The following is a 24,331-nucleotide window of genomic DNA, read 5'->3' as shown; positions in this document are numbered from 1 at the left end:
AAGCACTTGAATTATGGAGGACAAGAATTAACCACAGACTTACAGGACACAGTTTCTGGAGATCACTGACATCACAGCAGTGTCTAGTGCTGTACAAGATTAGGCACGATGTGCTTATCTCACATTAAATACAGGCTTTCTACTGATGAAACTAACATTTATAAGCCTTGTGAAGGTATGTGTAGTGGGTTAGGTTAGGGGGAAACAAAACAACCTTAGAACTGTGCATATCAGAGGATTAAGAAAACTGATGAGTGCATTGACTAAAGAAAGGCTACAGCCCACTGGGGAAAAAGGGCAGGATTTTGGATGTGCTGCTTTGAAGAGACAGGTAGAAGTTAGTTGCCGCCATCTTGTCTTTCTTAAATTAAAGTGGAATGCTGAAATAACTGGTTAGCTTGGCTATCTTTTCTAATTTTGTAAACAGAAGATCAAGGTAAGTAGGCAGCTGAGTGCTGAAAATTCATTGTATTTGCCCAGGTAAGAATTAGGATTTATTTTAATGTATTTTATTTGTTTTGCTTTTATTACCCATTTGCTAGAAACTGGATTACACCAGGGTGTAATGAAGTCATCTGTAATTTTTTTCCTCTCCTTTTTTAATGAATGCTTTTAGAGTGCTGATTTGTGTGTGCTATAATTCACAAGCTCAGACAGCAATATTATCATAATACATGCAAGAAAATAACACACAGAGCAGAAAAAGAAAGGAACTATTTCTGTGTCTCCACCACACAAAAACTTGTAAAAGGCTACTGGCTTTTTGATGTTACCAGTTTCCTTATATCAGTACAAACTTCAAACTTCCTTGACTTCCAAGGAAGCTATCTTAAATTGCCTATCCTCTAACAAATACTAACTTAAATTACAGAATACACATTTTTTGTGAACTTTTTTTTTTTAATTACAAATTACAGCTCATATTCAGAATGAGCACTATGTGCTTCATTGCTCAATAGGGAGATTTCATTGTGTACCCAGCAGAACACCCAAGGTGACTGACTGGAAGCTGCCATGGAACAGCAGTGGGTTACCTTGTTTTGGGGAGAGATTCGTTGAAGAGATTCTTGTAGAATGATTTGATTTCACTGAATAAGCACCTTCCAAAGGAGGAAGCATTCTATAGGAATCTTCTAACTGTCTCTAACTCTGCATCTCATCATCCCATCCCCTAAAAATGAGAGCCTGTACCTTCCTGTACTAAGTTCTCCTGGTTTTTACTACAGCTTCTTCTCTCAGGCCTGTATCTCAGAATCTATATTAATACCTAAAACCGTTTCTATAAAGCTCAATTGAATATTTATGATTTTTAGAAGGTATTGCCTTCTGGAAAAGCACACACTTATTTCCAGATCTTTCTTCTTGAGTACTGTCCTTTTCATGTTTTTACTATAAGCCACCATATTTTGGTAATTTGAGCAAACACATATAAGCACCTCTGGAGCATACAGAAGTGACAATCATGCCCTCAATCACTTGGAAATCTGTATTCTTTAGATTAAAAAAAATAAACCTGTCTGAGCTGATCTGCAAGCTTAGTTTTCAGACAGGCAAAGAATTTGAAAAAAGGCTTTGTAGTCATTACAATTAGGTCATAATTAGCTTTTTATTGTTGTAAGTTATTTTAATCTAAAAATAGAATTCACTTTCAACCCAATTCCATTGATTTCAATGGAAGATTTGTCACTGATTTCTATTGGAAGAGGTTTTGGGTATAATTATTACACAATTTCAATGCAAATACACATACATACAAGGAAAATGTATATCTACATGAGGAAAGAGGCTTATAAAACAGGGAAGCTGAGGGAAAGCCTGTACGTCTTACTAATAGAAACAATATTTTATCAGTTTGCCTCATTTTTATGTGGAAATATTTCAGGAATACATTCTAAAAGTGTAGTCTTTATAAAGAATTGCTTCATGGTAATGTACATTTGAATTTCAGTCTCAGGGAAACTTTGCTTTATGCTACTACTAATTATCTTTGTGGTGACAAAGGCCATTGTTATTTAGAATAAAAGGAAAAGGATGTTCTCCATACTCTAATCAGGAGCACAAATAGGCAAGGACAAACAATATTTTAGCAAGCAAGAGAGTGGGAGTGATGTACACCTGCAAGCACAGATGTTTTACTCGTAATTTCTGCAACTTTGATTTTATTCAGAGCATTTAAGTTCTGCATGCATCAGATTTCTGCTTCACTGCTAATTAGGATTAGATCCAGTAGACAAGAGAGATCCAAATGTGTTTCACAATTACATGAAGAAAACTCAAAAAAACGGGGATGTTTTACCTTAATGCTAACTCACCTTGAAATGGTGATTTGCTACAGCTCAGCTGTAGAGATAAGTGATTAATTAATGTATTTATTATGGACAAAAGTGCTTTGGACAACTGAAAATAAATTATCTCAACATTAAAACAATGTTTTATTCTGGGGTACTCTTAGTAAGAGCCAAGGAGGGAAACATGATGTTGGTTCTTACTTTACATGTTATCTCACTGATCACACTGACTGGAAGAGAGTCCAGATCAAATTTTCTTCCGAGAAGATGGGAATACCATTTTGTGAAGCATTACTGTCAAAAGTTACACTGCTATATTTTGGAAGAACTTTCTACATGTTGATTATTCCAAGTGGTGGGTTGACCCTGGCCAGCAGCCAACCACCCACACAGTCACTCACTCACTCCTTCCCACTGCACTGTTGGGATGAGAAGAGAAAATAGGAAGAATGAGAATGAGAAAACTTGTGTGTCAAGATAAAGAGAGCTTAATAGATGCAGGAAGGGGGAAAAATACAGAAGTGAAAGAAAGGAAATTGCTCACCACATCTGACAGGCAGACCTACATCCAGCTGATCTCCAAACAATGACCCCCTTGGAAGCCCAAAACCCCTTTCTACCTCAGTTTTTATGAGTGAGCACATTGTCATATAATATGAAGTAACCGCCTGGCCAGTTTGGGTCAGCCATCCTGGTTGTGTCTGCATCTAGTTTCTTGCCTGTCCCTAGCCTACTTACTATGGGGGACAAGGGGGCAGAATGGGAAAAAGAGAAAGCCTTGGTGCTGTGTGAGCATGCTTCAGCAATAGCCGAAACACTGGTGTGTTAGCAGCACTGTTTTAGTAACAAATCAGAAGCACAGCCTTGTACAGGTTGCTGTGAAGAAAGTTAACTCCATCCCAGCCAGACCCAGTAGAGTCCAGCTGAAGAAATACCATATTTCAGTGATTCAGTCACTCTTCCATGTGAAAGATGTATTTTCTTATTCTCTCGTGTCAAAATTGAAATCGTATTGCCCACTTGTCTGATGAGTGCTCTGAATGCTGTACTGCTTGACTTGAACTTTTATGTCTGCAGAGGCCTTGTTGAGTTTGTAATGCCAACATACTGAAGCTATCACAACTTAGCACATTAGAGTTAATAGCATTAGTTTCAACTTGTAGCTAGTCAAGTACTTCAAAGTGTAATATTATTTAATCTAGATTTACAGCATAGAGCACTCTAATGGACAGTTCCCAGGTTGGATGCTTCGTGCTTAAGTAGCCTGGATGTCTGCGTGACCACTGTGCTGACAAGTTATAGGGACATGTTACAGACAAATGACATTTTCTACACCTAAGTTTGAAAGTTTCTTCATTTTAAAGATATTTCCAAGCGTTCTAGAAGCTTGTGAGTATATGAGAACTTCAACTGTTTTGAAATAGGAACCGTATTTTAGGAATGCAGACTAGAGGCAGAAGTCTAGCTTTGGTGCAGCACGAGCAGAGGTTTCTGAAGAAACAGTCCAACTCAAAATCACATCATTCTTCAAGCATCTTATTCATGGACTCCCCACACTGTATAATTGTCTGTGTACACTTTATCCATTTTAAAATCCAGCCTGGTAAATTCCTTAATATCAATAGTTCTCTTGGAATGTTGTTTTAGAATTTAATTCCTTCTACAATTAAAAGCTGCTTAATGCTTTTATTTTGGTTCTTGCTTTGAAGGTTCTTTTTTTGATCCAAGAAGGAGATTGAGCCCTCGGAAAGATCACTTTAAGTAACATCTCCCTGTCTTTCATAATCTTGATGGATACTCATTGAAACTCCACCAGTTTTCCAATATCTTGTAGTGCTGGATATTACTGCAGAAGCAGTCATAATGCTGTGAAATAGAATAGAATTAAGGTAATATGTTCTCTCTCTGTTACTACAGTATAACACTTATTTATGTAACTGAAACCTAATTATATTATTTTTGTAAGCACATCATTACGTTCAGTGGCTCTCTATTATAACCCCTAAGCTAGTGATTGCATCCCATGATGGAGTACAAGTTCCTGTATGTGCAGCATTTTTATTTCCTGAGATTTTAAATTAATGTGTGTATTTAGCTGCATATTTCTTTGTCTATGCCCAGTTTACTGAATTATCTAGATCATGCTGCATTAGTAACTTGTCTCCCAGTCTTTCTGTCATTTGCAAATGTTATTGGTAACGCTTTTGTATTTTTTTTTCCAGGTCACTGATTAATGTTAACTAGTAAAATCTATGAAAAGAACCTTATGGGACACAATAAAGAGACACTCATTCAATGAGTGTTCACTCACTGCAAGTATATGTTGACACCTACCCACCAGATTTTAATCTATTTTATGTATGCAACACTGATTCTTATCATTCCAGGTTCACAGCCAAAATGCCATCCAAAATAAAGGTAGATGACCTGTGGAAAACTAACCGTATTGCATTGACATTATTATTTTTAATAATGAAGCTTGTAAATCCTTTGATGAAAGATATTTTGGATTACTGCATTTGAAAGACATAGTTTCCACATATACATAACAATTGGCACCTTTTATATTGCCTCACTCTCTTAACTTTTTTCCTACTCAAGTTCCATGACAGCTTGTGAGTTATTTTGTCCAGAATGGATGTCAGGCTGACAGATCTGTAATTACTCAGGTTAACTCACTCATCCTTTTAAAATATTGCCCAATACTGCCTTTGTTGCAGTCCTCTGGCACTTTACGAGTTCTGACATCTATCGAAAATAATTTCTGGTAGTTCAGAGAGCTCATCAGCAGCTTCTGTCAGAAGTTATCTGAACACATCCATTTTGAAATGCCTGCCTTTCGGAACTGCCACTTGATTTCCTTCTGAGTTGGGAAGGGAAATTGCCATTCTTCATCACCATCAACACCATCATCATCTTCTGGTATGTATACATTATCTGTCTTTTTCCCAAAATACAGAACAAAAACTTCTTAAATGCTTCTTCCCATTCTGCAGAGTCCCTTCTAGCACTGCCCCATCATCATTGTCCTTTATCTGTATCCTTTTCTTTCTTTCCTTTTCTGTACTTTCCAGCTTCTAATGTTTCTCTGTTATCTTTTGGACTGCCATACTACCAACTGTAGCCAAATGGGATAATTTCCTTTTTTTCCAAGACAGGAAGGCCAGTTCAGATCTAAGAAAAGAGCATGGCTGGGTGGGCTTACTGGGAGAGGCTGAGGAAGGCCCAGCTCTGCTCCCCAGTTTCCCTGTGCCTAGTCTGGCAGGAAGGGCTGGTTGGTGTCACTAAGGGCAAGAGATGACATGTGAGACAGTAGCTGCTGCTGCTGGGGGAGTGACAGCTCCCAAGCGTGGTGATCAGGGCTCCCAGCCTCCACATCTTGGGAGCTGCCAGGAGCGACCGGCCTGCTGCTCCAGAGCTTTCACCCAGCCCCGCATCCCAGGGCCTCTGTTTTGCTCATGTATTCAACAAACTTTGAGTCAGCTCCAGTTACAGAGCTCCCTGCTTAGCAGATGGCTGTTGCTGTGCATGTTCAGATGGCAAATCTCTGATGGTGTTGCCCAAACAGGTTGCCCAGCGAACATTTGGGCCACTTGAGTCATTGTTGTGCCTTTAGTTGTGCCTGCAGTTGGTTTTCGCATTGAAGAAAATCATATTTTGCTTCTCAAGGATAGTAAGTACAGCAGATATATCACAAGAAGTGTCTGTTATGAGTGTAGCATTATGACAGATCTCAACTCTGCAAGAAAAAGAAGAAAAATGGTCATTTACAATTAAATCATTTTTTTTCACAGCACCCTGTAAGTTAGAAACAAAATAGTTCATCCACCTCTTGTTGTATATATACATACATGAACATACAGAAATGCTTTGGATGTTTTTCATTGACATATTTTTTTGTGTTCATTAATCTCTGCTAATATCCATATCCAGTCAAAATAAAACATTATTTAGGAGGGGAGAGAAAAACAACTAATCCACTCAAATTAAGTTGTCAAGACTAAAATAGCTGGCAGAGATCTCAAGAAATGTTAAGAAAACCAGAAATCTTTCTGCCTTTGACTTTCTGTAGATTTGCAAGATTAGAGTGCAGGCATCATGTCAGAAGAGCAGTAGTGCTTGTGAGGGAGCATTTATCAAGTGCTAACAAGAGGATGAAGGAAAATTGAAATTACACTACAATCTTTTTCTTCATTAAAAGTGAAGGAATGAATTTTCCACTAATTCGTTTTGACAGATGATACTCTGACAGAGTTGACACCTATAACAAAATGTGGATAAAGTGGATGCAATTCAGGAAGTGATGTTTTAATTCATTATTTTTTTTCTCTATAACTATGATGTCAGTGAAATAGATAATTCAGATCTGGACTTTTTTTGTCTTAAATTGATTTATCTTTGACCATCAATACTTTTTGTTCTAGGCAAATATCTACCTACAAAAATAGAAAAACCATTAGCTTCTTGGACTGTAAGCAAAACTAAGTAATTAATCTGATTAACATTGCCAAGGAAAGATGTAGCACCTAATCTCTTTTCCCAGGCAAGGTGTGAGGTGACATTTGTGAGCATGACTTTGTTAACAGCCTTTTCTGTCTCAAGGTGGATTTTATTCATTGGAAATGCAAACATTTCATCATAACTGTTGATGAGATTTAACAGAAGATGGCATGCTATGTGGGGGAAGTCTTGCAAGTTACTTCTCACAAAGCATCAGTTACAGCTGTCTTTGGGTTGCAGAGTTGAAAGCAAGGCTGGCAGTCATGTTCCAACAAGATATTTCGGAGGTATTTCAGCAACATATTTCAGATATAATTACTAGTCATGATGTTTGTTTATTGGATATTGAGATAGACTCTAATCTGCAGCTGAGAAGTACCAAGTGAAACTCAACACAACAGGATTTAAGTTCTGATAAAGGTCCTGCTGTTCCTGAGCTTTTCTTTAGACATTATGATGGTGCTTCTCTAACACTCACTGAGTGCAAGTGATTCCAAGGAAAGCATCAACCACAACTACTTTTAGCAAGTAGTATAGGGCAAAAAGCTACAAAGCCACTCCACTAGCGAAGAGGCCACTGAATGCCTTCAGGAAGAAGGTGATTATCCCTGGGCAGATGTATTAGCAGTATGTCACCAAACATGATCCCAGTGCCATTGAGAACTTGGCTCCTCAGTTGTCTTTCTGAATGTATTTTCTTTGCCCACAACTGAATGAATGAATAATCTCAGAGAGAATGACAAGGACAAAAAGAATCATCAGATACAGTTCCTTTGGCTACAGAGCACTATTCAATAAATTATTTCAGAAGGTTCCTGTATATTAATTCAGTAAATAAACGGTTTGCCTATTTTTCCTTTTTCTTAATAATTGCCGTAAACTGTCAGACAGTGTCTTAAAAATACTATCTTTAAATAAGAAGTTAAATTTACCTCTCGCAGAGTCTAGTGATCTACATTTTTTATCAGATCCCATTTTGTTTCCTTCTAATGTCTTCATTTTGTTTTAAGCGTGTCTTATTGATTTGTTATGCCTTCTTTGTAAGCTAAGGAAGATGCAATATGACAATTTGGAAATATTGCCATTCTATATTGCTAAAATTCTCAGAGGCACTGTATGAGCCTGCAACCCTCGTTTTTTTTCAGCAGTCATTTGCTTGAGCCTCTACTTTTTAAAAAATAAAATCAATAAAAATTCAGTCCAGATAATATCACACTTTTAAAAAAGGGATTCCATTTAAAAATTTGATTTTAATTTATTAAGAGCTTGGAATCTCTCAAAAAACAATGATGAGAGAGGTGCCTGAGGACTGGAGGAAAGCAAATGTCTCTCTGGTCTTCAAAAAGGGCAAGAAGGAGGACTCGGGTAACTATAGACTGGTCAGTCTCACCCTCATCCCTGGGAAAGTGATGGAACATCTTATCCTTGGTGCCATTTTAAGGCATATCAAGGATAAGAGGGTCATTAGGGGCAGTCAGCATGGCTTCACCAAGGGGAAGTCGTGCTTGACCAACCTCATAGCCTTTTATGAAGATATAACAAGGTGGATTGATGATGGCAGAGCAGTGGATGTGGTCTACCTTGACTTCAGCAAAGCATTTGACACTGTCTCCCACAGCATCCTCGCAGCTAAACTGAGGAAGTGTGGTCTGGACGATCAGGTAGTGAGGTGGACCGCAAACTGGCTGAAGGAAAGAAGCCAGAGAGTTGTGGTCAGTGGGGCGGAGTCTGTTTGGAGGCCTGTATCTAGTGGAGTGCCTCAAGGGTCAGTACTGGGACCAGTATTATTCAATATATTCATCAACAACTTGGATGAGGGAATTGAGTGTACTATCAGCAAGTTTGCTGATGATACCAAACTGGAAGGAATGGCTGACACGCCAGAAGGCTGTGCTGCCATCCAGTGAGATCTGGACAGGCTGGAGAGTTGGGTGGGGAAAAAATTAATGAAATATAACAAGAGAAATTGTAGAGTCTCACATCTGGGCACGAACAACCCCAGGTTCGAGTATAGGTTGGGGAATGACCTATTAGAGAGCAGTGTAGGGGAAAGGGACCTGGGGGTCCTGGTGGACAGCAGGATGACCATGAGCCAGCACTGTGCCCTTGTGGCCAAGAAGGCCAATGGCATCCTGGGGTGTATTAGAAGAGGAGTGGTTAGTAGGTCGAGAGAGGTTCTCCTTCCCCTCTACTCTGCCCTGGTGAGACCTCATCTGGAATATTGTGTCCAGTTCTGGGCCCCCCAGTTCAAGAAGGATAGGGAACTGCTGGAGAGAGTCCAGCGCAGGGCAACGAAGATGATGAAGGGAGTGGAGCATCTCCCTTATGAGGAAAGGCTGAGGGAGCTGGGTCTCTTTAGCTTGAAGAAGAGGAGACTGAGGGGTGACCTCATCCATGTTTATAAATATATAAAGGGTGGGTGTCACGAGGATGGAGACAGGCTCTTCTCGGTGACAACCAACAGTAAGACAAGGGGTAATGGGTGCAAACTGGAACACAAGAGGTTCCACTTAAATTTGAGAAGAGACTTCTTCTCAGTGAGGGTGACAGAGCACTGGAACAGGCTGCCCAGGGAGGTTGTGGAGTCTCCTTCTCTGGAGACATTCAAAACCCACCTGGACACATTCCTGTGTAACCTCATCTAGGTGTTCCTGCTCCGGCAGGGGGATTGGACTAGATGATCTTTTGAGGTCCCTTCCAATCTCTAACATTCTGTGATTCTGTGATTCTGTGTGACCTAAGATTGAGGCAGGCAAACTACTTAGCTAAAAATGGATATCCTTATGCAAAAACACTATACAAATAGTCATCAGTCAAAATAAAGCCTTTTCAGGGGTTGGAAAAAATAATAAAATGAGATATCTTTCACTTCATCTGGCTTTTAGCAGACCCAAAAGCTACTTGCAGGGACATTTGTCTTTTCTTATTCCATGGTAATCTTGCCTTGGCTGTTCCGTAAGGTGTACTTGATGTTCCTCCAGAGTTCAGTAATGACTTCTGGTGATGTGTTTGTTGTTGTTGGTGGTGTGGTGGGTTTTTTTTTCTTTTTTTTTTTAATACAACTCTTACATTTTCCCACTCCATACACCGAGGTTTTTGAAAATCAATTTATCTCAGAAGACATAAACAGTCTACCTCCTAATCTCCCAAAAACCTATAACATGCCTGGTCAATGATGCATTATTTTCTGTTAAACATGGCCCCTCTGTACTGCTGTAGCCATCCTGGCATCACGATCTCCTTGCCTCTGTGTAAACAGCAAGCACCCAAAAAAATATATAGAGGAATGTTGGAACCAAGAAAGGCAAAAGTTAGAAGACAAGTGTTGCTGATATTTATTAAAATCTCCAGACTTAGATAACTTTAATCTCTTGGCCTTTCTCTGCATCAAATTGCAACAGTATTTTTTTAAATGTCAAAATATAAGCCATAAGTGCTTGTTTTTGCCCTTGTGTATGCATGTAACTCCTGACTTAGTTGTTGAAATCCATATCCTCAAAACAGTAGATTTTGGCCTTCACTGTGTCATTTTGCATGCTTTCCAACAGCATATAAATAGTCAAGTTATTAAAGTTGAAAATTGAGGTCTGCCTAAAGTGCCTCCTTCTCAATAATATGTTAATATGCATAACCATATGCTTTTCTGATTATATTAAAACCTGGACAGATGAATATGATAAGATTGTAGTTCCTTTGAAAATACCATAGCAATGTGGGAGATGTTTTTAAGGATAAAACTAATCTTAGACACAAAACCTTGTACACATAAAATACAAAAGCTAGCTGTTGTTATGAAGGAAGCAGACCACAGAAAAGTCTAACAGGTGTCCAAAAATGTGTATGTTCATAGAAATTCTGTCCATGATTTTGAGGTTATTTGTTGCCAAAGGTTGCAGGAATGAGGTTGCTCACAGTTGTGCCACTAATTCCTGTCATCAGGCTGACATTTCAAGAGCAGCCTTTTGCATTTGTACTCACCCTCCCAGATGCAGCAAAACCACAATCACCCTCCCCTCCTGTGGGGCTGCAGTGACAGTGGAAGAGAGGCCATTGCATTAACAGAATGAAGTCAGGGCCAGACAGTCCCTGGCAGGCACGTTTCTCTCTCTGTCCATATGGGAAAGTTACAGCTTTGAATGAATTGCTCATGGAAGTTGTACATATTGCATACTTGAGGGAGCTTCTGATTGCCTTATTCCTCTGGGTAAGCATCCTAGAGGGGTTGGAGCTGAATTCATAAAGGAAATATGCTGGAATCTGTGAGAACAGTTTGTGAATGGTTTTATTTATCACTAGCAGTCTTTTATCCCGCCTTTCCCCACTGATATTTTGTCTGTGCAAACAGGAAGTCTTGAGCTGGATCCTGGTGGCATCAAAGGAAATGAGCAGTGGCTAATTTCAATATTACCTTCTGAGGCTCCAAACAGTTTCAAAGGAGATGGAGAAAAATTTGCATCCAGACCATATTTTAATAAAAGCACTGTTCACTACTTATTGAACACATGGATGGTGAAAAATATAGTATCATTTTAGAACAGAGAAATCCTGCTGATAATAAAACAGCTAAACACTTTCTGCACTGTGCATATAAATGGGATTTGCCCGGTCTCTGAGCATCTCTGCTGTCATGTAGTGCCAACTCACAGGTGCCCTCAACTTCCCTGCTCCAAGCAGCTGTGGGTTTGTTTCTGTATACAATCACATAATTTACAGATATTTACAGAAATACCACTTGTTTAACCTGATCTAATCATAGGGTCTAATAGGAGAGGGCTCTTTAATGTAGCCTCTCTAAGGCAAATCTTATTTATTTAAGGGTGTCCTGTAGGATCACTGCATCATGATCAACTTCTCAAATATGCAAGTGCATGCTAATCATACAAACAGAATATTCAATATACAAACAGAATATACAAACAGAAAAATAGTACTAAGAAAGAAAACATTGAGAATTAATAAAAGGGACATATCAGTGCCATCCAAAGGGGTATGTGACTGGTATATCTCTTAGTTATGTCTTAAGAAGAATTGCTAGCTTTTTTCAACAAAAGTATGGGAAGTGTCAAGGTTTTCTATATTCTCTTGGTCGAATCTTGGTGCCACACTAACATTCATCAGCTCTAACTTAAATATCTTGCTTACTATGGAGAAGAGATTATGTGGGACTCGTACAAAGGACTACCAGGTCTTAAGTGTCAGAAATGCTTTGTTGGAGAGTGAAAGAGTTTATGTGAGACCTCAGCGGTATGCAAAATTTGCAGTGATCTCTATACTGCTGATTTTTTTCTCTAAGAAGACCCATTCCTCCTCTCCAGCTATTTAAGAGTTTTATGGGCCTTTTATGAGCTTGCTGCCATAAATAGCATCACTGTTTTATTTTGTTTTTTTAAACACTTGGCCAATTTAACACCTATGCTTATTACCAATTTTTCTTCTGAAGCTTGATGGCAATACAGAAAAGAAAAAAAATGAACATTTCACCCCATCTAAAAAAAAAGAAAAATTAAATTGTCCAGTACAATTAGAAACTGAAATTTTGTTTATTTTTGGATACCACATGTGTTTTGATATCAGCACCAATTCACTTGATCGTGTTTGGATTAGATACAAGAAGCAGGTGATATCTAGCCTGAAAACATTCTACACGTCTGAAAGATTCAGTATCTTTTCACTGTATGTTGCTAACATCTTGTCACAGAACATTATGTTACTTCTTACCAGAGGCACATTACTGATGCTAGGTTATACAATGCTGATATGGAATTTCAGTGTCTTGTGCTTTTGGATCATACTCCCATGATACCCAATCAGGACTTTAGGGACCGATTTTCTAATACGTCCAGTTGCAGAAGTACATCTGTTGAACTGCTGTACTCCCTTTGTCAAAAGTAGATCCTGCTGCTGGAGAGAAATATATGGAGTATTTTAGTGCACAGATCAGATCTACCACTCTCGCTGCCAAAAGACCAAGAGGGACTCACTTAGTCACGTATTGATTGAGTCAAGGCAGAAACATAGAACACCCTGAAAAGTCCCATAGCTCCTCTACACTCTTGATGGATATCCTTATCAAAAACTCCAGCAGATGTGGGGCTACCCTGTCTCACTGGAGCTGGCTGAGGCATCCCCTGTAACATTCTCGCCAAGGAGATCACATCTGCACATGGACTTTTCCTGGCTCCCACAGCTGTGAGATTGGAGCCAGCCACATCGATGGCCACCCTTTGGCTGCTGTCAGGGCTGAAAGTCTTGTTTCTACGCTGCCAGCAAAGCACCTCCCAAATCTGCCCTGCTGTCGGCCATCTCATAGCCTGCTTTGACAGTGGTTAATGAGTGTTCCTGGAGAGCTTGTCTGCAGCAAAGTGTGTAAGCAAAGCTGCCTTGCCCTCAGTATTTGGATGCACTTGATATATGCACAGCCCTGGCCTTTCTCCTCTCATTTCCCACCTGCCACCTGGGGTCACCCACCTCCCTGTGACTCCTTCTCCCCTGCTTTCCCTCTCTACCTGAGTTCCCATGTCAACAAACAGGAAATAGCATGGCAAAGGTGCTGCCCTGCTGGCAGCCACCCACTGGGCATTCAGCAGAGGGCTGTTCCCTTCCCTGGTCACTTCTTTCCAGGAGTGTTCATTTGAGGACTGAGCAGCTGAAGCCACACTGGGGTGATGTGCTTGGATTCAGATTATTTTGAGCTGGGAACAGGAGGTTGCTTAGGACCTTCTAGATGACTGTGCAACTTGGGAGCACCCAGATGTCATTCCTTAGGAGCTGCCTGTAAGCCAAAGGGCTGTGGGCATGGAGAAAACAAAATTGCAATATCTGGGAAAAAAATATATCCTTTTGTCTTTCTTTGTGAATTGTCTGGTTTCTTAACCCAGCAAAGGGTACTTCTGTTTCCCCCTCCAACAAGCTGTTTTACAGGTCTGCATAGCAGTGTTGCACAGATCTCCCCAAGGACACATGATGTGTGAAGAACCCTACACGGGTTCCTCTTCACACACCTACAGGTGCTGCAGGGCGCCTCTTGCCCCTGAGGCCGCCCTCAGTTGGTCCAGAGAGCCTGGGAGAGGATCTGGGAATGCTCCCAGGTGTGGGTGCAAGAGGTTTCAGGCTGTTCAAGTGTTGTTGCTGGGTGCAGCCTAGCAAAGCCATACGTACACAGAATTGCTGCCCTTCTTGGTCAGAATGCAATGCACTGGCCAACGGAGCTGGTTGCTCCCGGCTGCCGAGGCCAGATAATGGCCGTTATCTCTTTTGTGAAATAGTTTTGTGATAGTTGTAACAGTTTAGTTCTTTTTGGGCTTGGCTAACTCATTATCTATGCTCAGTCCCAAGTTATGCATCTGTAGATTAATGGCAATTCAGAGGAGAGAAGACGAACTGTTCATTTTGCTCTTAATTCACAAGCAGTGTTCTTAAGTGCTCTATGGTATCTCTTGTTTTCAGGCTTATCACTTTGTCCTACTTGCATTTAGGCAGGTTTTTTTTTTTCCTATCTCACAAGTCTGCCCTTCTAAAGTTCACTCTTTTATATTACTTCTGTGGGAGCTACAAAAATTAAACTAATAATTTGTTCTTTGCTTGTGGTAATCCAGCTTTTACATTCATTTCCTGTACTAGCTCTGCCTGGATTCTCAGCATGAAGTCACCTTTTAATCTGCAGATACTACAGTAGCCTATGGGGAAAGGTATTTCAAATGTTTCACCTATCAATTCAAACATTTATATTGTGTTAATCCTTGAGGTTATGAACTCAATTGGAAATGCTGGCATGACTATCTCACCTCAACTTTATCATTGGGGAACTGTTCGAAACTGGGGTTTGATTTTTTTTTTTCAATTTATTTCTGTCAGTCTCAAATCCTAAAAACACTTGTGCTAGGTATTTAACTTCTCTGCTCTAAGTCTTTTAAAGCATTACTATGAATATTCAAGTCAGCATCTGTGACGGTGTTTGCAGAACTGTTACTGAAAAAATATTTATAAAGTTAAGTAAAATATTTTTGAAAATATCGATTCTGTTAAAATGAAACACTTTTGTTTAGTTTTTTTTTTTTTTTTTTTTTTTTTTTGCTTATGCATTCCAGTCCTCTTTTCCTAGGCCTTGTTCTTAAATTGTTAAAAATGTCTTTTTGTTTCTTATCTCAACTTTTATACTGAGCATCTAAACCTTTCTGGCTTTCATTCTTGTATCAGTCCAAGAGGCAGAATTGTTTAATATGTTATTCCACATTTCTTCCAGTTGTGCCAATATAATTGATTATAGATGATTGGTTGTAATAGTCAAAATCAAACGTAGGCCGTGAGTGTAGACAGTTTAGATAATATTAGGAAATTGTATTTATTTTCATCAAATTCTTTAATGGACATGTAAAGCAAAGCAGCCACTGTCTTTCTTAAACATGTTTAAATTAAAACATAATTCTGTCCAAAATAGTATAATTTTCTTCTGAATAATAAGATTACAATAACCAGGGATTTGATAAAGCATGCATCAAAAAGCCTATCTAACTCCTCATTTGCAAGAAAACCCAGAAGCTTATTCCATTTAGATGAAAGGTTTCTCTGGTGATGGATAAGCTATGATTAGGTATACTTTTTAGACAGAAGACTAAGGTTTATTACTTAGATATTATTCCAAACCTGATATAATTCACATCTAGAGTTGTGGTTCACAGAAACAGAAAGTTTTGGTGTCTAAAAATCATAGATAAGCCAAAATTGCCCTAAAGGCCATGAACATTTAGCTCTGGAGTTATAGTTCAGGTCAGTAGCTTTTTGGATATTTGTTTCAATTATGTGTTTCAGTAGACAGTAAGGAATAAAATTTAATAGTTCATTTGGCCCTCTTAAAATTTAATAAGTGTCTGATAGTGTAACCACTCAAATTAAAGACTCCAATGGGAACAGTTCCAAGCGCTAACTTCTCTTTAATAAGATAATGAGTAGAAAATACACTTCAAAAAGTAATTTAATTTCTAACATACTTTCCAGATACCTCCTAAAATCATTGATAATGTAGGTTATTGGGAAGAGTTCATAGTCTTGCTGACTTTTAATGGAGTATCTTATGATGTTTGGCCTTCTAAGTCCCAGCCTACAAAAACATATGATTTGTGAGTATCAGACTGGATAGGTTCACAACAACAAAAATAACTATGTTTAATTCTCAAAATTGTGCGGAAAGGTCAGAAACTGTGATCTCTGTGTGCCCTCAAGCTCAGAAACCAGATAAGCAGTAAAAATATGTTTTAAAATTTCCATTAATTCAATTATGTTCAAACCTTCACCCATAGTAGGGTATGTGCGTGTGATTTTTTGCTCAAAGTTGGCATTAGTGTTTTAAATCTGGTGCTTGAAACGTGAGCTAAACTAAATGTGTAAATGACAAAATATGGGCAGAACTGAGCATACACTTCATTCTTTCTTTTTTAAATGTCCGCTCATATTAAAAAAAAAGAAAAGTGAATATCGTTCTATGTTGATGTCCCTTTTGGGTATTCTTTTTATAACTATTTTTGTAAATGATTTTACTAACTATAATATTCACCGCAAGATTTGAAAAAAAATAGATATTATTCATAGGAGAGTGTTGAAACTTAGTTCTTAGGTTTACTTTCTCCAGTCTCATCAAGGAACAGAAAATACCTGTGACCTGTTGTTCAACCAGTGCTAATCAACAGAACTAACCAACAGTTCATGTTAGGCATCACTAAATTATTTTAAATACATTTTGAAGAAAACTGGAAGCCACTAACTGATAAGTCATGAACAGAAAAACAAAGTTCCATGAGTAAATTTGTTACAAGTACTATATATCAGCCAGGGTTGGACCTGAAATACTTCCATTAGAATATAAATAAGCCTCTAAAGATCCTTGTTAGACACAAAATAAATAAGCACTGGGTATAGTCTTTGAATACATTTAGGAAAAAAATATTGGCATAAGACCACATTTTGTCATTTCTCTTATTAGGGAAGTGCAATTTAACACAAATACCTTCATTACTTCAGGACTGATTCCACCTGTGCTTGTATTTCTGACCAGAATATCAACTAGTTTCTCAATATGATGCTCCTGCCTTGCTCAGGATGAAGGCTTAAATGTAACCACTGTATCCAATAGCAGAGTTTTACTTAAGTTTGAGTTTTCTTTACTGAGATAATACATCACCATGGTAAACTGTAACCTAGCATTTACTAAAATTGTGCAAATTTTCTTATCTGAAATAGTCTCACATCTCTGAGAAGCTGGATTATGTTAGGAATACTGAATTGATTTACTGCTGTAACAATCTCCTAGCTCTACGCTTTTATCTTCTGTTTTAATTTTCTCCCTTGTACTTGGCTTTACTTGACTTTAGAAAATGAAAAGACTAGTCTGGTCCCAACAGCTCACTTTTTGTATTTCTAGAAGGACCTTAATTTCTGAAGAAAATAAACTGTAAGCACAGATGGCAGAGGTCTGTAGTATGGCAAAGATTACTCCATTCATTTAACTCATCCTTCTGACTTCTGTCAGGCTAAAGAACGCTTGCTTTGAAATCTGTAGAGAAGCCAAAAACATTTGCTAAGATACTTTAAAAGAATACAGAGCATGTACACTGATATTTCAGTTCCTAATAATGAGTTGTCTTCTCAATAATTAAAAGACAGTGAGGCCTCCACTCAACACAAAATCTCTTTAGCACTGCCAAAGAAAAATAACCAGGAAAATGTAAGGGAAATGCTGATTTCCACAGTGCCATGAGTTGCCCTGTGAGGCAAGCTGGTGGTGATAAGAGGGTCTGTGATACCTACAGGTGATAGTAGGTTCTAAGCAGCTTTAGAACTGAGGAGCTGTGTGCCTGGACCTGATTTGAGCGGCAGGGAGCAGTGGGCAATCCAGCTGGTCTCCAGGAGAGGAATGCCTGTAGTGAGTGTCTGTGATGTTCAATCTGTATTAAACTGTCCTTAGGGGTCAATGTTGGAAAGACTTGTTTCTCTCTTCTTTAATATCATTATACTTGGAGAAATTAGAATAGCAACTTCAGCATTCTTTGTAAAAAAGCTTATATTTTCTTCCTTTGTTTATCTGCAAACTACTTACAATAAAATCAGAGGTAGAGTTTTCCTTTTAAGCTTTGCAGTTACACTGGGATTTTAGGTCTAGTGAAGTGTTTTCTTTTGGTATTTTCTCCACTGTTTTGGCCTGGCTGATATCAGAATTGGAGTCCCTGTCCATGCAGAATTTTTCTTTTTTTAAAGTGGCCAGTCCTTTAGGGTTTGTGAAGTGCTCAGATAGCCTAACTCACCTGCTTTGAAGCTGTCCCTTAAAAACACCTGAGATGAGATGAAGTGAAGAAAGAAAATGGTGTTGAGAAAGCTAGCTGAGCTCTGAAAAGAATCTGTGATAAATGGCTTTAGCTGTCAAAGTCAACATTAAGTGAAGAGAGTTCACAGAAAAATGAAACACAAATCCTATTTGGAATAACCGATAACTGGTAAAAAGCAACCTCTCCTGACATCACTGTGATTTTAGTCTTGAAAAAGATATTCTTGGGAAACATGGAAGTCATAGAATCATAGATTCTCAAGTGTCTGATCTTTGCTGTTTGCATTGTGGCAGAGAAGTCTGGTAGAGGAGGGATGATGTCAGTTTAATAGTCCTGGAAGGCTTGTGCTGACGAAGCTGCTTTCTGTCACTGTGGTATTTATGTTTGGGATATATCAAAATAACACACATAGGCAGATCCATTTCTACAACTTTTAGGTTTTTGCCAGTCTGCTACATTCGGGGAAGAAATGTAGACTTTGGCTTTTATTTTTAACTCTCCCAAACAAAGGTGTGGACAAATGGATGTAAGTGGTTGAATCATTACAGTTTAGAAAGTGACTGCTTGTCATCTGAGACTCATTAGCTGATTATGTATGTGTTCCCAATCTGTTACTGACATACTAGTTTAAATTTGATAGTTAAACTTTTTAATTTTAGCTTGCAATGGACTAAGAGTATGTACATGATTATTTAATATGGTTCAACTGATAAGAAATACATTAAAATGAGATAAATCAATCATTTTCTTATTAACCGACTCTATTCAAACATGCCCTCATGGCACAGGGAAACATAAAATGCTACAGGAGGGAAAACTGGCACTCTTTTTTGCCTTTTTTAAACAATTTATTTTTATTTTTTTTCCCCTAACTTGTCCAAAACCTTCCAGTCTCCTCAGACTTGTATTTCACAACTGTACAGTTACTGCCATATTTAATATTACTACTAGTTTTTAAAAATCAGTTATTGCAACATATCAGGAAGTAGCTTCATAATCAGATCATGTCCTTGTTCTACTCTTCTCAAATAATCTGCCTCTGCAGTAGAGAAGCTTTTGAGTAGTTATTCTGTGCCGTTATGTCATGCAGTGCTCTTGTTCTCCTCTTATTTTCTCTCTGCCAAAAAGCAGTTAATTAGCTGAGGAAAAGAGGTGTTTTATAGTGAATCAATACTGAACACTGAAACAAATTTCATACCTCCAGCAATGTATCTACAATCTTGGGAGAAGCGAACAAACAAATCATAATGTTGAGAGAGGAAAGGACAGGGACCTTCCTGTGATATGACTTGCCTCTCTAGTACCTTGCAGTGAAGCTAGATTTTGTGGTTATCTTGCTGGTGCACTTCCTTTGCTATGTGTTTGCAGGGTATATGTTTTTTTTGTTTTCAACTTTTGTCTCAACTGTGGTTACCGGTGTTGTTTAGAGGAATAAATGCAGCAAATAAGCCCCTAATGGCAAGGAATAAGTGACCACACCTGAAGGTATCGCTCATGACCCACCTAGGCGCAGTACCTTTTTGCTCCCTGCCTTTTGTTATTTAAGTGCATTGGAGAATTATTCCAGGCACTGTCCCCTACTGTGGGTTTTTGTTGTTTTTGTAGGTGTGTCCCTAAAGGGGTCTCTACAGAAGTAGTTGATATTTCCTATTGACACTGAGAGCAGAGTGAGAGAACAGACTTGGTCTTCCTTTTCAGAATTCTGGTTTTCTTTCTCTTTAAGTGTGTGTGGTTGTTTGTTTGTTTGGTTTTTTGTTTGTTTGAATTTTGTTGTTGTTGTTTGTTTGTTTGTTTTTAACAGGTGCTAGCCTGTATTTCAAGGGGATGCTCTCTGGAGCACAAACAGGAGCAGTTCATATTTGCTTATGCTGCCCCACAAATAAGTTACAAGCCCCCTGAAAACAGCACTTCCTGTCATGTGGTTTGGGAAGACACACACAAGCACTCTGTGCATCCCTCAAGAAGACAATCTCCAGGATTCTCATAAGCTTGTCATTGCTGAGGCTACATTTCCACTCCATTTCATAAATGAAAAATAAATGGTTCTCTTGACAAAGAGAATAGGGGTAAATTTGCCAAACAGCTATAATAAAAAGAAGAGTATAAACTTTTTAGATGGAGCTCATGGGTGTTGCTCCCCATACTGCTCAAGTGTTAATACAAGCAAATGGTGTTACTTCCAGTGTAGCTGTGACACAAAAGTAATACTTACTGTCTCATAGGAGCAATTTATGAGGCTAAATTTTTGGTACTTCATTCTTTTTGTCTATTTTCTGTTGATCAAGATAACGTCTTTGATTTTTTACTACAGTCTCTTAATGTTTTTGTTAAGATATTTATTTTGTGGAACGCCATGAATGAGAATAATTCCCACTACATGCAGCTCTCACCAGCATCTTCAGATATGTGGGTCCCTCTCAGGAATGGCCTTATACATTGGTGAAGCAAAGCTCTCTTTGGCACTGAGAGAAGTGTCATGAAAATCCTCTCAGTAAAATTGTAGCCATGATAGGGTTAGAATTTACCTTTGCACTGCTGTACAGGGTCTGCTTAAAGCATACAAGGAAAATATTTGGTTCTTTGAACACGGTACAAGTTGAACAGAGCTGAAAAAAAAAAAAGAAAAAAAATGATTAAACGTTAGCAAGATATTGTGTTACTCAAAGTATATTAGTGACTCATCCAGTTTTGGGTGAAAGTCAGAAGAAAATCAGTTGTTTGTAGCCTCACGATAATAAATACTTGGCTTTTCATAGCTGACTCTGGTAACATAGCTGATTCTGATAGCAAAAGGCAGTGGAAGATAGGATTGAATCTTTCCTTCAATGTCTATTTCAAAGGAAAAGTATCCCTCAGCGCATGGCCCTGTTTTAACTCTTCACTGACTACTGTCTTGTGCAGATTTCTGCCATTACACATTTCCCCTCCCAGCTGTTGCATGCGTATGGATTGAAACAGATGTGCCCAGCGAGCTGGTACAGATACATATGTTCTTGGCTGTTGTACAGAATTAATTAGTGTTTTCTATTCTATACATACTCTTACATAATGCTTACCCTGCTAGTTGAGTGCATTGAACAGTGTATCTAACATCTCACATACATTTGTTTTCTTCCTGATCTTTCCCGCGGAGGGGGGAAGTGTGGAGCATGCTGTCTTGCCTTGGGAGCACAGCAAACAGACTTGGAGAGGACCTCTCAGGCCACCACGTCTCATCTCTGGCTGGTGCAGACATCTGTGTTACATAATGCTCCTGTGAGCTGAGCCAGCGCCACTCCAACATCAGATTTCTTTCTGTGCTGCTGTTGGAAATCTGTTCTGCTACTTCTTTCAAATAAGGGTTAGAAAACTTTTGCTTTTAGCTTCAGATTGTTTCTGCCTTGGTTTTTTTGCCTCTTTGATCTTGTGTCAATGTTGTTCTTGATCTTAATCAGGTTTTCCCCTTCTGCGCTGTTTATAACCCTTATTGGATTTATAGGCAACAGTCTTACTCCCTCTTAGCCTATATATTGGTAGACTGTTGTGCTGTCAGTACAGGTGTCACTATGTTTGAGGTAATGGTTATTTCACCAAAATTAAAGCTTGGAAAAATCATTCCAAGTGGATTTAAGTTTTCATTTCTTGAAATCATTAACTTGAATTACACAGCAGATTTTGTGCGGCACTGAACGTGTGAGAAAATCCCATCCCACCTTAATATGTAGGTAGGAAACCTAGTGCATTTATTTTCTAATATGCATTGCCTAAACAGCTAAGAATGTTCAGCTTAGTCTCCTGGCTCCCCTTAGGTAAGACTTTAAGACTAATCCTACTGGTTTCAAATGAGTCTGTGTTGCATAAAGTTCTAAGTGAAGTTGAGAAACTAATTTCCTTCCAAAGCACAAGATGCTTGATAATGGCAAGTCAGAAATGAGGCCACCTTGCTTCAGGCTGGGACCTCAGACAAGTCATAAAACCAGTACAGATGAAACTGCTTAGACCCACGTCCCTGGTGACTGCATGTTATGGCCTATAAACATATGGAAATGTTTCTACCTGTCTCCTTCTTGGCATATTGGATATTAGGAAAAATTTCTTCAAGGAAAGGGTTGTGAAGCACTGGAACAGGCTGCCCAGGGAAGTGGTTGAGTCCCTGGAGGTGTTTAAAAGATGTATAGATGAAGTTCTTAGGACATGGTTTAGTGCTAGAGTTAGGTTATGGTTGGACTTGATGATCCTAAGGGTCTCTTCCAACCAAAGTGATTCTATGATTGTACAGGAGAAGCCCTATATGAGGCCACACCATTTACCCAAATCCAGGGTCCTGGGATGGGGCTGCAGGGCTGAGCCCTCACAGGGGCAGCTTGGTGCTGTGTTCCCGCAGGGCTCAGCTCCTTCTCCCTTCCCCCCTTCCCTGCAGGGCTGTGGCATCGCTCGCACTCTGGAGTGTGTCTGGATCACAGACAAAAAAGCAGACTGACCTGCTTTCTGTCTCTGGCATCAAGTCACAGTCTGGAAAAGAGGCCATTCTGTTGTGCTGCAAATTTGTGAGAAACTAGAGCAGTTCAGTACAAAAGGCTGGGGAACTTGAATTTTGACTCTAGACCTGGCAGGTTTGCCTGCATCCTAGCATGACTATGACTGTTGTAGTGTGTCTGATCTGCAGCAAATGATACACATTCCCAGAAAACCACATTTATTTCTACTGGATTTATAAGTTAAAGAATGCCTGAACTTCCCCTTGCTGAATTTTCTCTCTGGTGGCTACAGCTTTTGAGTTGTTGTGATTTTTTTTTTTTTTTAAGAAGTTAGGCTGATTAAGAAGTCTTCCTCTTTGCAACTTTCTATTTGAAACTGTTGCTGCAAAGGGAGAAGGTGAACCTCTTCAGTCACCCACTGGTTGAAAAGATCTAGGTCTAGAAGTGATCAGTATATATCTGATGTTACTCCCTCGATAAATTAAGCAAACATCATGGATGTCAGTAACATAAAATTAATGCTTCTCTTTTTCAACCATTTCTTGTTACTGTTAATAGATGTTTTTTTGTAATCCATCTGCTTCTCTTGTGTGATTGATGTTCATCATAAATGCTGTGCTCATGTCAGGCACAAAATATTCAGAGAAAACTTGAGATTTCACCTGTCTCCATAGCTGAAGGCACTTTGAGTTTTGTAAAGCTGTTGATTAGGCTTCCTAAATACATGAATAGGAAAGTGAAGGGAATTTGAGAATGAGCTTTGATATTGTCTAGACCACAATGTTCAGATATTTCTATATTAGGAAGAGTTATTTCTGAAGTTCTTACAGATAGAAAGTCTCCTATTCCAAGAGAAACATCAAGCCTAAATTTTAACTGTCACAAACACTGGTCAGTCAGATTAGTGTAAGTGGCTTTCCAAATGCTACCAGATCAGTGCGTGTTAAATTTACATCCAACTTTGTCACTGTTTACTGCAGGGCGACAATAAACCGTGGCAGGTGCTCTCTGTTAACTCCCCACCCTCCCCAGTAAGGAAAGGTAATAGGAGGAAAAGGGAGAGAGACTTGCAAGTTGGAAAAGTTAAAAATGCTTTACTAATGCTACTAATGAATAGAGAAAATAATACAAAAGATACAAAACCAGTCTTGAATATCCCGGGGTAGCGCAGCCTTTCCCCTCTCCCGCGGTGGGCGGAGCTGGCATGGCTCCAGCAGCTGCAGGGCAGGCACCCAGAAGTCCTGGGCAGGACTCCGCAGCAAACCGGAACTGGCTTCAGGGATGCAGGGTCTGGAACCAGGCCTCAGATCGCAGGGACGACAGGCAGGGTCCTCTTCAGATGCTGGCCACGGTCAAAGAGAGCGAGACCCTTGTGGTCTCCCACTTTTGTAGGGTGTATGACATGTATGGGATGGAATACTCAGTCAATTTTAGTCACCTGTTCTGTTCGCCCCTCCTTACAAATACATCCCTCTCGCTTATGGGATGTGCAAAATTTATCAGTAACCTTGGCTGCCACAGCAATAAGTCTAAACCTTATCCTCTTCTGCATACCATTGCTAATGTTATCAGCTCTGGAGCGCAGTGTCTGAAAAAAACCATGCAGCTAAATTCAGAAAAGGGCAGTTACTTAGAAGAACTTAGCTGAGAGAAAAATTCACTAAAAGAGAAAGTTCCATTCGCTTTTATGATCATGGGCTGCATATGCTACAGAATGGCTTGGAATTAAATCCTTTTTTCTCTTTACTGTGTCTGTTTTCCTGGACTAGCA

At 39.1% G+C, this 24,331-nt stretch overlaps 1 protein-coding gene across 3 annotated transcripts in view; it reads left to right on the top strand.

Annotated features, from left to right (window-relative positions):
- GRM1 (glutamate metabotropic receptor 1) overlaps positions 1–24,331 on the top strand; it is a 181,371-nt gene that overhangs the window by 13,582 nt on the left and 143,458 nt on the right. The window lies entirely within an intron of this gene.

The sequence above is a fragment of the Caloenas nicobarica genome, chromosome 3, assembly GCF_036013445.1.
Source record: "Caloenas nicobarica isolate bCalNic1 chromosome 3, bCalNic1.hap1, whole genome shotgun sequence".
NCBI lineage: Eukaryota > Metazoa > Chordata > Aves > Columbiformes > Columbidae > Caloenas > Caloenas nicobarica.
The sequence above is the reverse complement of the archived record's forward strand: the minus strand, read 5'-3'. Positions and strand labels throughout refer to the sequence as shown.